General features: G+C 41.9%; 1 long non-coding RNA gene across 1 annotated transcript in view; it reads right to left on the bottom strand.

Moving 5' to 3' along the window:
- LOC138956729 (uncharacterized) overlaps positions 1-18,358 on the bottom strand; it is a 49,781-nt gene extending 31,423 nt beyond the window's left edge. Inside the window, exon 1 of the long non-coding RNA XR_011452772.1 lies at positions 17,957-18,358. This is a non-coding gene — a long non-coding RNA (uncharacterized lncRNA). The remainder of the gene's footprint in view (positions 1-17,956) is intronic.
- Positions 18,359-18,612: the final 254 nt, after the last annotated feature.

Here is an 18,612-nt window from a genome sequence, read left to right as displayed (position 1 = left end):
AAGTTGTTGTAAATTTCTTGAGTGTAGAGTTGCTCTGACACAAGACATCGACACAAATAATGACGGGAAAAGGGTCCTCTTGGTTTTCCCTTTTCATTTCTTTAATTTCAAACGTTGTGGGTTTTTCCCCACTTTCATTCTTGTTTGCGAGTTTTTGGTTTGGAGTCTAAAACAAACACTCAGATTTTCTTGAGTGTAGAGTTGCTCTGACTTGGTTTTCTTTAATTTTGTTTCAAACGTTGTGGGTTTTTCCCCACTTTCATTCTTGTTTGCGAGTTTTTGGTTTGGAGTCTAAAACAAACACTCAGATTTTCTTGAGTGTAGAGTTGCTCTTCTTCATCTTTTTTCTTCTTCTCCAGTTTCAAACTTTTGTTTGAGATGACTGATGGTTGTATTGGGTGAGAAGTTACCCCCTCCAAGTATATACATTAATATCCTGTCGCAAGACATCAACACAAAAAATGACGGGAAAAGGGTCCTCTTGGTTTCTCCTTTTTCAACTTCTTTAATTTTGTTTCAAACGTTGTGGGTTTTTCCCCCTTTTATTCTCGTTTTTAGTTTGGACTCTAAAACAAAAGTTGTTGTAAATTTCTTGAGTGTAGAGTTGCTCTGACACAAGACATCGACACAAATAATGACGGGTAAAGGGTCCTCTTGGTTTTCTTTTTCAACTTCTTTAATTTTGTTTCAAACGTTGTGGGTTTTTCCCCCTTTCATTCTCGTTTTTAGTTTGGACTCTAAAACAAAAGTTGTTGTAAATTTCTTGAGTGTAGAGTTGCTCTGACACAAGACATCGACACAAATAATGACGGGTAAAGGGTCCTCTTGGTTTTCTTTTTCAACTTCTTTAATTTTGTTTCAAACGTTGTGGGTTTTTCCCCCTTTCATTCTCGTTTTTAGTTTGGACTCTAAAACAAAAGTTGTTGTAAATTTCTTGAGTGTAGAGTTGCTCTGACACAAGACATCGACACAAATAATGACGGGTAAAGGGTCCTCTTGGTTTTCTTTTTCACTTCTTTAATTTAGTTTCAAACGTTGTGGGTTTTTCCCCCTTTCATTCTCGTTTTTAGTTTGGACTCTAAAACAAAAGTTGTTGTAAATTTCTTGAGTGTAGAGTTGCTCTGACACAAGACATCGACACAAATAATGACGGGTAAAGGGTCCTCTTGGTTTTCTTTTTCAACTTCTTTAATTTTGTTTCAAACGTTGTGGGTTTTTCCCCCTTTCATTCTCGTTTTTAGTTTGGACTCTAAAACAAAAGTTGTTGTAAATTTCTTGAGTGTAGAGTTGCTCTGACACAAGACATCGACACAAATAATGACGGGTAAAGGGTCCTCTTGGTTTTCTTTTTCAACTTCTTTAATTTTGTTTCAAACGTTGTGGGTTTTTCCCCCTTTCATTCTCGTTTTTAGTTTGGACTCTAAAACAAAAGTTGTTGTAAATTTCTTGAGTGTAGAGTTGCTCTGACACAAGACATCGACACAAATAATGACGGGTAAAGGGTCCTCTTGGTTTTCTTTTTCAACTTCTTTAATTTTGTTTCAAACGTTGTGGGTTTTTCCCCCTTTCATTCTCGTTTTTAGTTTGGACTCTAAAACAAAAGTTGTTGTAAATTTCTTGAGTGTAGAGTTGCTCTGACACAAGACATCGACACAAATAATGACGGGTAAAGGGTCCTCTTGGTTTTCTTTTTCAACTTCTTTAATTTTGTTTCAAACGTTGTGGGTTTTCCCCCCTTTCATTCTCGTTTTTAGTTTGGACTCTAAAACAAAAGTTGTTGTAAATTTCTTGAGTGTAGAGTTGCTCTGACACAAGACATCGACACAAATAATGACGGGAAAAGGGTCCTCTTGGTTTTCCCTTTTCATTTCTTTAATTTCAAACGTTGTGGGTTTTTCCCCACTTTCATTCTTGTTTGCGAGTTTTTGGTTTGGAGTCTAAAACAAACACTCAGATTTTCTTGAGTGTAGAGTTGCTCTGACTTGGTTTTCTTTAATTTTGTTTCAAACGTTGTGGGTTTTTCCCCACTTTCATTCTTGTTTGCGAGTTTTTGGTTTGGAGTCTAAAACAAACACTCAGATTTTCTTGAGTGTAGAGTTGCTCTTCTTCATCTTTTTTCTTCTTCTCCAGTTTCAAACTTTTGTTTGAGATGACTGATGGTTGTATTGGGTGAGAAGTTACCCCCTCCAAGTATATACATTAATATCCTGTCGCAAGACATCAACACAAAAAATGACGGGAAAAGGGTCCTCTTGGTTTTCCTTTTCAACTTCTTGAATTTTGTTCCAAACGTTGTGGGTTTTTCCCCCTTTCATTCTCGTTTTTCGTTTCGAGTCTAAAACAAAAGTTGTTGTACATTTCTTGAGTGTAGAGTTGCTCTGACACAAGACATCGACACAAAAAATGACGGGAAAAGGGTCCTCTTGGTTTCTCCTTTTTCACTTCTTTAATTTTGTTTCAAACGTTGTGGGTTTTTCCCCCCTTTCATTCTCGTTTTTCGTTTGGAGTCTAAAACAAAGTTGCACATCATAATTTCTTGAGTGTAGAGTTGCTTTTCCACTTCTTTAATTTTGTTTCAAACGTTGTGGGTTTTTCCCCCCTTTCATTCTCGTTTTTGGTTTGGAGTCTAAAACAAACACTCATATTTTCTTGGGTGTAGAGTTGCTCTTCTTCATCTTTTTCTTCTTCTCCATTTTCAAACTTTTGTTTGAGATGACTGATGGTTGTATTGGGTGAGAAGTTACCCCCTCCAAGTATATACATTAATATCCTGTCGCAAGACATCAACACAAAAAATGACGGGAAAAGGGTCCTCTTGGTTTTCCTTTTCAACTTCTTGAATTTTGTTCCAAACGTTGTGGGTTTTTCCCCCTTTCATTCTCGTTTTTCGTTTCGAGTCTAAATCAAAAGTTGTTGTAAATTTCTTGAGTGTAGAGTTGCTCTGACACAAGACATCGACACAAAAAATGACGGGAAAAGGGTCCTCTTGGTTTCTCCTTTTTCACTTCTTTAATTTTGTTTCAAACGTTGTGGGTTTTTCCCCCCTTTCATTCTCGTTTTTCGTTTGGAGTCTAAAACAAAGTTGCACATCATAATTTCTTGAGTGTAGAGTTGCTTTTCACTTCTTTAATTTTGTTTCAAACGTTGTGGGTTTTTCCCCCCTTTCATTCTCGTTTTTTCGTTTCGAGTCTAAAACAAACACTCATATTTTCTTGAGTGTAGAGTTGCTCTTCTTCATCTTTTTTCTTCTTCTCCATTTTCAAACTTTTGTTTGAGATGACTGATGGTTGTATTGGGTGAGAAGTTACCCCCTCCAAGTATATACATTAATATCCTGTCGCAAGACATCAACACCAAAGAAATGACGGTGAAAAGGAATCCTCTTGGTTTTCTTTTTCACTTCTTTAATTTAGTTTCAAACGTTGTGGGTTTTTCCCACTTTCCTTCTTGTTTTTCGTTTGTGGTTTTCGAGTCTAGAAATAAAGTTGTTGTAAATTTCTTGAGTGTAGAGTTGCTCTTCGTCTTCTTCTTCTTCTTCTTTTTCAAACATTTGTTTGAGATGACTGATGGTTGTATTGGGTGAGAAGTTACCCCCTCCAAGTATACGTTTATATCCTGTCGCAAGACATCGCCACAAATAAAAGTGACGGGGAAAAAGGGATCCTCTTGATTTCTCCTTTTTCATTTCTTTAATTTCAAATGTGTTTCAAATGTTGTGGGTTTTTCCCTTTCATTCTTGTTTGAAGTTTTTCTTTCATATCTTGTTTGTGAGTTTTTGATTTCGAGAAACGCACGCACGGACTTTTTCTGGTAGTGTTGACACCGCCAAATGGTATTGCAAGGCTGCCGCTGCGAAGCCCGTCAGGCAGGGAATGTATACCGATTCGGATGCCCGATTTCGGATCAAAGTTAAGTTATATGCGCATAAAGAATCTTCTAAAAAATGACGCATGAAAATACTTGGGTCAATTTGTCTAAACATCCACGAAAACTCTGAGTTGACGCGATAGTTTTGAAGAACTGCAAATAGGGCGTTTATTCTCTTTCCGTACAGCGGCGAAAGTATGTGCTTGCTTAATGCTTTTTCAAACTGTATGAATTCTATTCGAAGTTTCTTGATGCAGCATAGGTTACACAGTTCACACTCATCCGGCCCCAAAAGAGAAAGTGCCGAATAATGCGGATCCGGTTCTTTTAAACTGTTGAGAACAAAACTTGATGTTCGAATGATCGAGTCGGAGTCACACACACACTTTGAGCAGCCTCTTACTTAAAATTTAAACTGATTGTAAACCGGTCAGAAGCGCATTGTGGAGCGCAACAATTTGATTCTTTGTTCTTTGTATGATGTGTGTCTCGCATTGTGCAGAATGATTTTCTGTTTGAGATGACTGATAAGTGACCGATCGCGTCGCATTGTTTCCACCAAAGAATAAAACGGATTCATTTCCTCTTCTGATGAGCGAGCGGACTGCCAGGGAAAAAATTGAAAGTCTATTCCAACAAACCTTGCACCACGTTTACGATAATGAATCTGAAATGAACGTGAGTAACGCAGAAGAGCGTGCTGACTATATTTCAACGTTTGACGTGTTTGATCATATTAACGATAAGCTGGAAACTGTGGGCACGTATATATAAGTCTCCTGGCCATCACGGAGAAACTTAAAGGTACCCTCGTGGAAAAGACTAAACAGTGGTTAATTATCAATCAGGAACACCTTAGCTCGGAAACGATCGATAGAATTAATAGAACAATTGACAGTGCGATAGGGAATAATAGTCTCGCGAACAATCGGGTCAGTAAAGAGTATTGTCAAGTCATGATCGAGAAGCTTAAATCGCGTGCATTTCTGAACGAAGGAAGCAGGCATATCTACTCGTAGATTTTCCCGAGGGATAAAGGGTCCCTCCAAATTACTTACCATCACCTGACACCGGAACGTCTTTTGGGAAAAACGGGCAGTGTAAACAGATTCGTACCAGACACCGTCGATCGTTTTGCCAAGTGACACAGCATATACTCAAAAGTTAGTTTTACATTAAAATGAAACGTAGCATTTCTTTTGTCCAACAAGAAATCATGAACTGGCGACTCTCTTTTGGTCATATAACCGGCTACTTTAAACGAACAACAGTGTATCCACATCTCAAGATGCGCCGGTGATTTTGTAATGTAATCTATCCTATAAAAGCTGGATGGTAAAAGGCAGTAACAGATGTTGCTAGCCTCCTCCTCGTCATAGGATGAGTGGATGTACTTTCCAAAACATTCGTTCTTGGAGTCGCAAGGGTATGTGTATACCAAGTGAAGTCAAGGTGTTTGTATCCGCTTAAAAAAGCAGCCGACAGAATAGTTTCACATACTTTCTTTCTTTTTTTTACAAATAGACGCGTGCAGTTCTTTCCATGTGTAGTTTGAATCTAATCCAAGAGCAGAATGCGAAAATAGTCGACTGATATCGTAGGATGAAACGTTGAACGTGTTGCTGAACCCATGGTGAACGAGCTGGGTTTTGATATTTCTCAACTGCCCTTTATCTTCGAGCGGCGGCGTCGCATGTTGGTGCTCTTCTGCCTCCTCCCCTTTTTTTCTGTGGTGTGTGTTTCGCTCTCTCTCGTCGTCGTACATATAGAATGGTGACGATTCTCCACGAATGATTTCGTCTGTAGAGATCGGCGTGTAGACGTGTTTATTAGTGTTTACTGTAACGTCTTGTTCTGCTTGCTGTAATATTCTTTTTCGAAGACCGTAAGGATTTGCGACCACAAACATACCCTTTTGGTCTGTATGCGGTAGAAAGTAACAGGGCGAACCGAGAGCGCATTCTGAGAGTTTTCTAACTATCGACCCAATTTCCGTCTCCATGGTGGTAGCTCAAGAGTATAAAAGCCGCCTGAACTTGTGTATCCTCTTTATATATATATTTCTCTCCCTCGGTGACGATAGGTGAGCTGCTCGCCGCTCCCCTTCTACCGAGTGAAACTATCGTTACTTCAACTCAGGTGACGATGATGATGGCTGCCGAGAATAATATTTCTGTTTTGACGTCTTGTCACGAGGACGGGCCAGACAAAGACCGACTTGGAGTTGTCGGCAAGCCCATTAGGACTGTGACATCACGGCGTCTACCGGACATATGTATCTTTTTGGGCGACGAGACTATGGTCGGTGGAAGGCTATTTGAAATGTGGCAAGCACTGGCAGAAAATGTGCATGTGATATTAAAATCCAAAATCAAAAGTTTGTGCGGCAGTCTTTTTAGGAAGAAGACGGATCCCGAAGTGGAGCTTGTGGTTGTCAGTTTTTCTACAAAGGGGTGTTCGAACAGAGTGATTCTCGAAGAGCAGTGGCAACGTCTCATTGACCAAGTGAAGAAGACTTACCCATCCGCTACCATACTGATGACCAGCGTCCTACTACAAGCGAGACACGGACGTAAATGGGAAGTTTGCCTGTAGTCTAACGCGAATTTGAGAAAAGCAGTTTGGAAAGTAAACAACAACTCAAGAGATCATAAGACTACTACAGAATACATCAGCTTGAGGGGTGTGGCGCGTCGTTCGAAAGCCGGCTACAGGTACAGAAATTCACACCGTGCTCCGAATCGGGGTTGTGTGCATCGAATCGTGAATCAGTGAAGTGCGTGCCAGATTTACAAGACCGCGTATTTAAAGCCAGTGTGCCAGCGGTCCGTGTCAGTCTCGCTTGTAGTAGGACCTTATTCAGTTGAACGCCACCCTTCGTCGCCAAACGCCTCGTTCTTCCGTCATCTGTACAGTATGACTTCAACGAAGCCTATGCATCGATATTATGATGTGATTGAAAGGTTGGGTGTCGAACCTTTTTTGATGTGGAAAAACCCACCGTCTGACAACTTGTGTCGTTCGTGGTGGATTGAAAAGGTGGAACCAAACAAACAGATCGCGATCGACCTATTAACACCCCTGGCTTCAAAACTAATGGTGTCACTATTCAACTTAAAATGCTCGACTTTCCCGCAACACCTGACGGAAGCTTTCAGACACCACAGAGGCGAATCCGCGAATAAGGACTGCCCATCATCTACAGCGGTTATCATTTATGACGCTATGAGAAACACATTTTGTCAAACTCACGACTGTGCCACATCAAATTCACAGGAACTCTGCGATCTAAAAAGGATCATTTCCTTGATCAAATCGAGCTTGTATATGTTAGCACAATGTTGTGGGGAACATGAGTCACCAGACCTTGCCAGCGCAATTCATGACTTTTGTCCGCACAAAGGCGAGTGTGCGCGAAGTTGTAAAGCATGCGTATGGTATTTCTCTTTTGTGGATGCGTACAATATTTTAACCGGCCAGTATACTACTCCACCGGTTCCCGTCATCCTGATGAGAATACTTCAAAACCAGAGCGCCCAACAAACAGTAGAATATTGTAAGTATATGCTTGACATGGTCAAAAAACCCAACTTACAAGACGCTGAGAGAAAGAAAGTAGATTATCTGAACAGTCAACTGACATCTTTGTTGTTTTTCGACAGAGAGAGGGAGGCGAGATTTATTTCTTTCCGGGATCTAAAATACTTATCTTCTCACAGTCAAGTTGGAGAACAACTTCGAGGTCACGAACGGATGGTATTACCTCGGATTGATGATCGCATCGTTTTGGAAGTTCTTTCGACTTGGATCTTACACTTTCAGAGGACTCCCCGTATCGACACCAAATCAGTTCCTAAGGAAGGAGAAGAAGATTTGCTCTGTGCTTTTCTCGTTCTCACGGAAGAAGTGTTAGGGTACAATCTGGTAGACATTCACGATGAGCTCGTTCAATGGATTTTGGATACGAGCAATTTGGGTTTGAAAATGACAGAGCAGCTTTTTGCCTATGACGAGGATTTTTTGCTTGGCCAGATTCGAAATAAAAGGCTGGCAAACAAGGGGACAGCTGATTCCCCGATACTACAACTGAAACACAGAATTGTGAATTTCTTGTTGTACGAGCAATACAAAAAAGATCCTCTACACTGTGTATTGGGAGATCAACTCGACCAAAACACAATTGACAATAATGTTAAATGCGCCTTCATCGTGAAAAGCATACTCCAAAACGCACCGAAGAAGAACGTCATGCCCGCCGCTTCTTCCGAAATGAAATCTCTGGAAGCGGCGTCGCGAAGATTTGATTCGTTCGATTCTTCTACGGTGTGGAAAAGAGATTATCCAACATTAACCCCAGAGAAAATGGCGGAAGCTGGTTTGTCTCTTCTATCTGTGGACTTTACCAATAAAAAAAAACACAGAGTCAAATGCCAGTATTGTAACATTGTGTTGACCCAGTGGCGACATCACGATGACCCCTTCTTTGAGCACTGGCGCGAGTCTAAATTCTGTTCATTCATCCGCAGTAACCGCGACAGTTTGTGGCAAGACTATGGCTATGATGAGGTTGATACCCAAGAAGTAAAGGCATAATTTTGTTGTTGTTGGTTTTTTTGTCTCACCAGCATGGGCACCCAGCTATAGTAGCTCTGATTGAAGTATATATATCTATCCTGTTCGTATGCATTTTTGCTTGCGTGGACACACACCTCGAGGGAAGACATGGAACCCGCGTTGTCGTTTAAAATCTAGGGCTCGCTATCACGGACTACAACAGATCCCGTGCAACGATTGGTTCAAAAGTATGTAGTATCAGCCCGAGGTCTGCAACTAGTGAGATAAACTTCGCGGCCGTTACTTTTTACAGGTGGTTTAGGTGGTGAGGAAGAATTCGTTCGGCAGACGAGAAAATCCTACCTCATCATCCAACGCAATCTCTGTGGCTACTACTTCGGGCAAAAAGTCACGGTTGAGTTAAACCTGACCGAGAAGGAAAAAGATTCCATACCAATCGTGGAGTGGAACGATTGATCGATTTTCAACCTCTGTTGTATCCGAACAATCGGGAAGCGGAAGAGTATGGTGAGATTTTCATGGATGAGTTGTTCGTATTGCTTCAGAGTTTTCAAATATTTACTGAAGTAGATCTGATTGAAATACTTGAAAAACGTGTCAATAATTCTGTTGTTGTTGATGATGATGACACGTCATGTCCTCCGCGTAAAAGACAACGAATTGATAGCGAGAACTGAGGAAAAGAGAAAGCATGAATGAGTTAATTGCGTAGGACGGCACGAACGACTATAGGGCTCGCTATCACGGACTACAGCAGATCCTGTGTAACGATTGGTCCAAAAGGTATGTAGTATCAGCCCGAGGTCTGCAACTAGTGAGATAAGCTTCGCGGCCGTTGCTTTTTAGAGGTGGTTTGGGTGGATGGGGAAGAATTCCTCCGGCGGAAGAAATCTACCTCATCATCACAACGGCAATCTCTGTGGCTACTTCGGGCAAAGTCACGGTTGAGTTAAACCTGACCGAGAAGGTTGAAAAAGATTCCATACCATTAGCTTTACAAACCTGACAGGGAACTGCATCCCGGCGATTAACCGTGGGGTCGCGGCAGACCGTAGCAAGCGGGAGTACTATTAGCAGCAGAGGAGTATTAGAGCGGAGTCTGTAGTATTAGAGCGAAGTCTGTAGTATTAGAGCGAAGTCTGCACCAGTGAGATAAACTCGGCCGTTGCTTTTTAGAGGTGGTTTGGGTGGATGGGGAATAATTCCTCCGGCGGAAGAAATCTACCTCATCATCACAACGGCAATCTCTGTGGCTACTTCGGGCAAAGTCACGGTTGAGTTAAACCTGACCGAGAAGGTTGAAAAAGATTCCATACCATTAGCTTTACAAACCTGACAGGGAACTGCATCCCGGCGATTAACCGTGGGGTCGCGGCAGACCGTAGCAAGCGGGAGTACTATTAGCAGCAGAGGAGTATTAGAGCGGAGTCTGTAGTATTAGAGCGAAGTCTGTAGTATCAGTCCGAGGTCTGCACCAGTGAGATAAACTCGGCCGTTGCTTTTTAGAGGTGGTTTGGGTGGATGGGGAATAATTCCTCCGGCGGAAGAAATCTACCTCATCATCACAACGGCAATCTCTGTGGCTACTTCGGGCAAAGTCACGGTTGAGTTAAACCTGACCGAGAAGGTTGAAAAAGATTCCATACCATTAGCTTTACAAATCTGACAGGGAGCTGTATCCCTAGCGATTAACCGTGGGGTCGCGGCAGACCGTAGCAAGCGGGAGTACTATTAGCAGCAGAGGAGTATTAGAGCGGAGTCTGTAGTATTAGAGCGAAGTCTGTAGTATTAGAGCGAAGTCTGCACCAGTGAGATAAACTCGGCCGTTGCTTTTTAGAGGTGGTTTGGGTGGATGGGGAAGAATTCCTCCGGCGGAAGAAATCTACCTCATCATCACAACGGCAATCTCTGTGGCTACTTCGGGCAAAGTCACGGTTGAGTTAAACCTGATCGAGAAGGTTGAAAAAGATTCCATACCAATCGTGGAGTGGAACGATTGATCGATTTTCAACCTCTGTTGTATCCAAGCAATCGAGAAGCGGAAGAGTATGGTGAGATTTTCATGGATGAGTTGTTCGTATTGCTTCAGGGTTTTCAAATATTTACTGTAGTAGATCTGATTGAAATACTTGAAAAAAAAACGTGTCAATAATTCTGCTGCTGTTGATGATGATGATGACACGTCATGTCCTCCGCGTAAACGAAAACGAATTGATAGCGAGAACTGAGGAAAAGAGGACGCATGAATGAGTTAATTGCGTAGGACGGCACGAACGACTATAGGGCTCGCTATCACGGACTACAGCAGATCCCGTGCAACGATTGGTCCAAAAAGTATGTAGTATCAGCCCCCGAGGTCTGCACTAGTGAGATAAGCTTCGCGGCCGTTAGAGGTGGTTTGGGTGGGTGAGGAAGAATTCACCCGGCGGGAGAAATCTACCTCATCATTCAACGGCAACCTCTGTGGCTATTTCGGGCAAAGTTATGTGTGTGTGTGTGTGTGTGTGTGTGACGGTATGGATGTGTATCTAGTGTCCTTTTTGTCAGCGTGGAACTTTGTCAGGTTGCTCTTGCTTCACTTAGACTCTCATTCATGCTACAACAACAACAGCAACAACAAAGAAGAAGCGTGCGTGTGTCAGCTTGAAGTAAAAAGCGTCAACTTGTTTTGCTCTAAACAGTCTGATTCCCGTATAGAGTGTGATCTCTCAGGAGGAAAACCTGTTATCAGGTCCAAAAGGTATGTAGTATCAGCCCCCGAGGTCTGCACTAGTGAGATAAACTTCGCGGCCGTTAGAGGTGGTTTGGGTGGATGAGGAAGAATTCACCCGGCGGGAGAAATCTACCTCATCATTCAACGGCAACTTCTGTGGCTATTTCGGGCAAAGTTATGTGTGTGTGTGTGTGTGTGTGTGTGACGGTATGGATGTGTATCTAGTGTCCTTTTTGTCAGCGTGGAACTTTGTCAGGTTGCTCTTGCTTCACTTAGACTCTCATTCATGCTACAACAACAACAGCAACAACAAAGAAGAAGCGTGCGTGTGTCAGCTTGAAGTAAAAAGCGTCAACTTGTTTTGCTCTAAACAGTCTGATTCCCGTATAGAGTGTGATCTCTCAGGAGGAAAACCTGTTATCAGGTCCAAAAGGTATGTAGTATCAGCCCCCGAGGTCTGCACTAGTGAGATAAACTTCGCGGCCGTTGCTTTTTAGAGGTGGTTTGGGTGGATGGGGAATAATTCCTCCGGCGGAAGAAATCTACCTCATCATCACAACGGCAATCTCTGTGGCTACTTCGGGCAAAGTCACGGTTGAGTTAAACCTGACCGAGAAGGTTGAAAAAGATTCCATACCATTAGCTTTACAAACCTGACAGGGAACTGCATCCCAGCGATTAACCGTGGGGTCGCGGCAGACCGTAGCAAGCGGGAGTACTATTAGCAGCAGAGGAGTACTAGAGCGGAGTCTGTAGTATTTGAGCGGAGTCTGTAGTATCAGTCCAAGGTCTGTAGAATCAGCCCGGGGTCTGTTGTAGTCACGTGATATCGAGCCCCCTATATTAGCCAAGGTAAGACCTTCATTTTGTCACTTAGACGATAGCCTCTTCATAAATAGAACTGCTACAATTATTATGGATCGTGTGCAATCAAAAAACATGGAGCTGGCGCGTTTTGCTGGGGTATCTCCTGGAGTGGCTACGTCCGGGCCCAGAAAACGGTTTGATATACGGCCGGGAGGCAAAAGGAAAACCTTCGTGTGCGTACCACCCGAACTGGCACTCGTGGCCGTGCGGGAAGTGATGGATCTATCCCCAAAGATAACCAAGGCATCTCTAACGCCAGATGTCCCAGGGGGCGTCAATATATTTGTTGGAGAACGGTACCAGGTGTATGAAGACGACCTAAAGGGCGCTTTTGGATGGGTTTTGAAATCTGTAGAGGTAAAATCGGCCGTTACTTTTCGAGGTGGTTTGGGTGATGAGGAAGAATTCGCCCGGCGGGAGAAATCTACCTCATTGCCTGACTTAGTATTGGTTATTGTTTAATTAAAACTATATATCAAAATTGTGTATGTGTGTGTGAAGGGAAGGATGTGTATCTAGTGTCCTTTTTGTCAGCGTGGAACTTTGTCAGGTTGCTCTTGCCTCACTTAGACTCTCATTCATGCTACAACAACAACAACAACAACAACAACAACAACAACAACAACGACAACAACAACAACAAAGAAGAAGCGGGCGTGTGTCAGCTTGAAGCAAAAAAGCGTCAACTTGTTTGCTCTAAACAGTCTGATTCCCGTAGAGTGTGATCTCTCAGAAAACCTGTTATCAGAAAAACGGGACTTCTCCAAAAACGGGTTTGTACTTTTTTAATCACTCGGTAGTCACTCGGAAAATGTTCGCACTACCGAAGTGTTGTGACTTCTGTCAGGTTCTGGTTTACAGATGACGAAGGAAAATGAATTGCTTACAATGTCAATTATGGAAGATTTTCAACAGTGCGATTCGCAGAGTATTTATAGAAAGACACAACACGAGTTTATCAAAAACTGTCACAGCCACCAGAGTGTTGAAAGACACCAGCCATATTGTGTATCCCGCAATTGTTTCTACCGCTAGTATACAAAACGCGATGGAACTGCGCAATGTCATACAATATGAGAGCGGGACGATGTTTCATCGTTTACCACCCTTAAAGCAAAACGAAACCGAAGAAGAGAGATGTCAAGCTTTAGCCAGTAAAGCGATAGGATTCCTAGAGGGATTTCTCGCCAATAATACGGCAAGCCACATTCGAAGCGTCCCTGCTTTTACAAACGATCAATCACCCACGCATGCTCCCATGGGGTCGCCTTCACGCGGCGGGAGTGTTTCCACAGAGCTACCCCACCCCTTTACTTCTCTTCTTTTGTCTTATTTCTGCCTTACCAGTCCTTTCACCTATATTTCCTTCCAAGAAAACTCTCCCTACTATTCCCTGCAGATTTCCAATTCTTTTCTTGTTGTCTTATTTCTATCTGACTGGATCCATCACCTTTATTTCATTTACCAAAAGTCTTCTTTTCCACATCCTTATTTCTCTGCCCCCCGCATGTCGTAAGAGGCGACTAACGGATTATGTTTCTCCTTTTACCCTTGTTTAGTGGTTCTTGTATAGAATATAGTCAATGTTTGTAAAGATTTTAGTCAAGCCGAGTATGTAAGAAATGTTTAGTCCTTTGTACTGGAAACTTACATTCTCCCAGTGAGGTCATATATTGTACTACGTTGCAAGCCCCTGGAGCAATTTTTTGATTAGTGCTTTTGTGAACAAGAAACACTTAACAAGTGGCTCTATCCCATCTCCCCCCCTTTCCCTCGTCGTGATATAACCTTCGTGGTTGAAAACGACGTTAAAACACCAAATAAAGAATCACCCACGCAGCAAAATTCTGCTAACTCAAACGAGGAGGAGAAAGCCTCGACCGCCCGGCTAAAAACGGCCAATTATAATCGACTTTACTTCAAGTCAAGGGTTGGTGGTGAAGATTATCCAGAAATGCTGCAGAAAAGACAGTTTTTCTCCAGCATTTTGTTTTTTCTGCAGAATAACTGAATAAAGTCATCATCCGCCAAGGATAGAATGGGGCTTGTGTGCGTCGAATCGTGAATGAAGTGCGTGCCAGATTTACAAGACCGTATATTTAAAGCCAGTGTGCGCTCCGGTACCTTCAGTCTTCGTCGTCACCGCCTCGTTCTTCCGTCATCTGTGCAGTATGACTTCAACAAACCCTATGAAGCGATATTATGAAGTGGTTGAAAGGTTGAGTGTCGAACCTTTCGATCACAAGTCCAGTGCTCTACCACCTGAGCTATCTATAGATGTGTATTTGTTGTGCATTTTAATGGCGTGTCAATAAATAAAAGAAAAAAACCAATAACAAGACTTGTATGTATTTGTGTGTAAGTGTGTTTGTATGCGTGTGTGTGTGTGTATGTGTGTGTTTGCGTGCGTGAGCACATGCGTAGCACATGACGTGTTTGTTATGTATGATCTTCGATGTACCATTTCTAAGATCAATATTTGATACACACACACACACACACACACAACACACACACACACGAACAAACACACACACATACACACACACGAACAAACACACACACATACACACACACACTCACTGTACACACGGCCCGGACACGTATACATAGTAACGTTAAGGGAAGTAATAACTAAACATTTCTACATAACCATTTATGATGAATTACTTCCCATTAATCGCATTTTGAGTCGTTCTAAGTTAGCTAGCTGACTGTACGGGGAATTGATAATTAACGGGTTTTTTTATAACACACACACACTCACACACTCACACACACATACACACACATGCAGAGAGAGGACTGTTGATACAGCATCACCGTTATGAGAACGTGTCTGTGGTTGCCCCCCCTTGACCAGTACTTATACATCTAAGACAATGTAACAGCCCGAGGAGGAGGTTACTTCCCTTGGATCACTCGGGGTAGAGAAAGAATGGAGAATCTGTTTGTGTTGCTGTTCATAATCACCGTTATGAGAACGTGTCTGTGGTTGCCCCCCCTTGACCACTACTTATACATCTAAGACAATGTAAGAGCTTGACCACTACTTATACATCTAAGACAATGTAACAGCTTGACCACTACTTATACATCTAAGACAATGTAACAGCTTGACCACTACTTATACATCTAAGACAATGTAACAGCTTGACCACTACTTATACATCTAAGACAATGTAACAGTTTGACCACTACTTATACATCTAAGACAATGTAACAGTTTGACCACTACTTATACATCTAAGACAATGTAACAGCTTGACCACTACTTATACATCGAAGACAATGTAACAGCCCGAGGAGGAGGAGGTTACTTCCCTTGGATCATTCGGGGTAGAGAAAGAATGGAGAATCTGTTTGTGTTGCTGTTCATAGTCCGCTAAGGACTCAAATTTTAAAAACGTATTTTTGGTAGAAGATTTTCTTCTAGACATAAAAAGTCACGCTATAAACCCCGTCATGTCTTAGTTCGAAAGGACCTTTCCCCGCTTAAAACATCATTGTAGTCTACATGGAGGAAGCCGTGTGGGGGTTTCCACATGGCCAAATTCGATCTCAGGCAGTGTAGGGATACTGAAAATATAACAGGAGCATAGAGCAAAGAGTTTTCTACTTGGGCTATAACAGAGTCTTTAAATAAAATTAATGTCTCATCTTTGTTACAGTCAAATCTGACGGGTCCTTAAAAAAACAAATCAAGAGAGGGAAAAAACCAACAAAGTCAGAAAAAACAGCTATTGGACGGTAGACACACAAACTTCCGCAAAAACAACAACCCTGGTCACTAAGTGACTCCCGCTGTATTACCTCAATATCATGGATGTTTTGTGATGTGAACCTTTTTTTTATGCGAACACTTTTGATTGTGTGAAAGTTTGTTATCCTCATTTCTAAGAAAAGAAGAAAGCAGGCCGCCGGTGAGAGTGCTCCCCCAACCAGAGAGAAGAAAGAGAAATGAATATAGTTGTTGTTGTTGTTGTTGTTGTTGTTGTTGTTGTTGTTGTTGTTTTTTTAGAATTGTAAGGTTTGAGTTGTGTGTGTCGTAAAAAAATATGGGCGTGAATTTCGGGTAAAAAAGTACATCTTCGAAATAAATATTTAAAAAAGCTGTGTGTGTAAGTGTGTGTGTAAGTGTGTGTGTAAGTGTGTGTGTAAGTGTGTGTGTGTGTGTCTCTCTCTCTCTCTGGATGAGAGTAACTTTCTTTTTATTTTATTGTTTTAATGTGTTGATGTATTACAAGCATTATTATTGTGGTTGAATGTTTTGGGGATGCTTGGATTTATAAATGATATAGTCACACGACATTTTACAAGACGATAAGAAAACACAAGATAAAAGCAAACTCTCAGTGCCACACACTCGCCTCACACATCACATCCGTACAGTGATATAACTCAAATAGTAATTGATATGACAAAGGTTTTTTTATTGTTTTAAACGAACATAAAACATAGTGCACAAAATAGACACATATTGCCGCGCCACCGTTGCGTGTGTCTGTGTGTGTTAATGTATGTATCGCACGGGGTGGATTTTTATTTTTTTATTTTTTTGGGGGGTGCTGATACGTTTCGCGTATTGTGGTGCGTATTGTTGATTGTCATGGCTGTTCCGCTGTGCGGTTGAGTTAGTGTGTGAATGTATGGTGCACGAGTTGGTAGGAGTGGTGATGTCGTTGTGGTGTGGTATGTTTAGTTGTCGCGTGGGTTGCTATAGGACTGAGTGTGCCAGTCTTGGCGATCCACCACGGTGGGCGTATACAACGAACACACGCGAACCGAAAGTACACACACATAACTGACAGTACCGACATCACACAGGTTTAGACTAGAGAGAAAATAACATTCCACAAAACCTTTAGAGGAGAAAGGAGCTTCATATACCACACACAATTCGGAAAACAATTTAAGAAGTTACTTTGAGAATAATCACAACAAAATATATTCACATTGTCGTCATACACCGTAGCTAATTTAGGCACAGGTTGGACTGACGTCTTATACTTCTTCAGGTAATCAGGGCAGACAGAGCGATCAATTTAATCATCCTTTATATATCTTTCTCCGTCTTTCCTTATTATAGGCCTATTCTTCCGTCCTGTGACTTTCGGTTTTCTAACCCGTCTTTTCTACTTGGCTATTCAACATCCGGTGATTATTTCCATTTTGTTCTAATTTTACCATAGACAACTGCGAACTTGCTAATAGTCAAACATGTGCCAACTTACGCTCATAATAAACCAGTTCGTTCCTCTTAACTCCTTATCTTAAACAAACTTTGACGGGTCTTCTAAGACAATCATTGACCGTTAGATACACTTTGGTATTAATGTCTCGTTTCTGCTTACATTATCACTGACTTGAACCCTTGGAACCTAAATAGCTTTACCTACTGACCACTTGGCTGTTACATGATGCAATCTCACTATACAACTCGTTACTGTCGTAGAGGTTCGAAAAGTTTCTCTTTTTTTGGTACTCTCTTTTTCTTTGTTATGTGTTCCAGACTCACTCTCGGCCTGGACTCTCTCTCTCTCTCTCTCTCTCTCATTCCGTCTCTCTCTCCCATTCCGTCTCTCTCTCTCATTCCGTCTCTTTACGCTATAGGTGAAAGGACTGGTAAGGCTGAAATAAGACAAAAGAAGTGAAGTAAAGGGGTGCTCTGTGGAAACACTCCCGCCGCGTGAAGGCGACCCCATGGGAGCACCTATTTTAAATTCTAAAGCTAGCTATATGCGAAAGCAAACCCCCTCTGTTGCCCGCACAAATACATCTCCGCCGTCGTCTTATAATCCCGCTAAATTAAAACCTAGACCTGATGGCTTAATTAAACTACCTATTTTAAATTCTAAACCTAAATGGCCTTTTTTCATACTCAGCTCCGTTGGCCTTGGGGCGGGAAAAATGACCTTAGTGGGCCGCGTCCACCTTCTAACGTTTTAAAACCTAGACCTGATGACTAAAACTTAATTAAACTACCTATTTTAAATTCTAAACCTAAATGGCCTTCTTTTTCATACTCAGCTCCGTTGGCCTTGGGGCGGGAAAAATGGCCTTAGTGGGCCGCGTCCACCTTCTAACGTTTTAAAACCTAGACCTGATGACTAAAACTTAATTAAACTTACCTAATTTACAGTCTAAACCTAAATGGCCTTTTTACCCGTTCTTTCTCAGAACATAATCAGCTCCGTTGGCCTTTGGGGCGGGAAAAATGGCCTCCTGGTGTTGGCCGCGTCCACCTTCTAAACGTTTTAAAACCCTAGACCTGATGACTTAATTATTAAACTAACTACTTATTTTAAATTCTGAAGTGGCCTTTTCCGTTCTCAGCTCCTGTTGTGGCCTTGGTTTTTGGTCCCACACAGAACAAACAGAGCCTTCGTTTTGTGGACCGCGCCTTCTTTAAAACCCTAGACCTGATGACTTAATTATTAAACTAACTACTTATTTTAAATTCTGAAGTGGCCTTTTCCGTTCTCAGCTCCTGTTGTGGCCTTGGTTTTTGGTCCCACACAGAACAAACAGAGCCTTCGTTTTGTGGACCGCGCCTTCTTTAAAACCCTAGACCTGATGACTTAATTATT

Source organism: Littorina saxatilis, unplaced genomic scaffold (genome assembly GCF_037325665.1).
Source record: "Littorina saxatilis isolate snail1 unplaced genomic scaffold, US_GU_Lsax_2.0 scaffold_621, whole genome shotgun sequence".
NCBI lineage: Eukaryota > Metazoa > Mollusca > Gastropoda > Littorinimorpha > Littorinidae > Littorina > Littorina saxatilis.
Note: the sequence above shows the minus strand (reverse complement) of the source record. Positions and strands in the feature narration are given on the sequence as shown.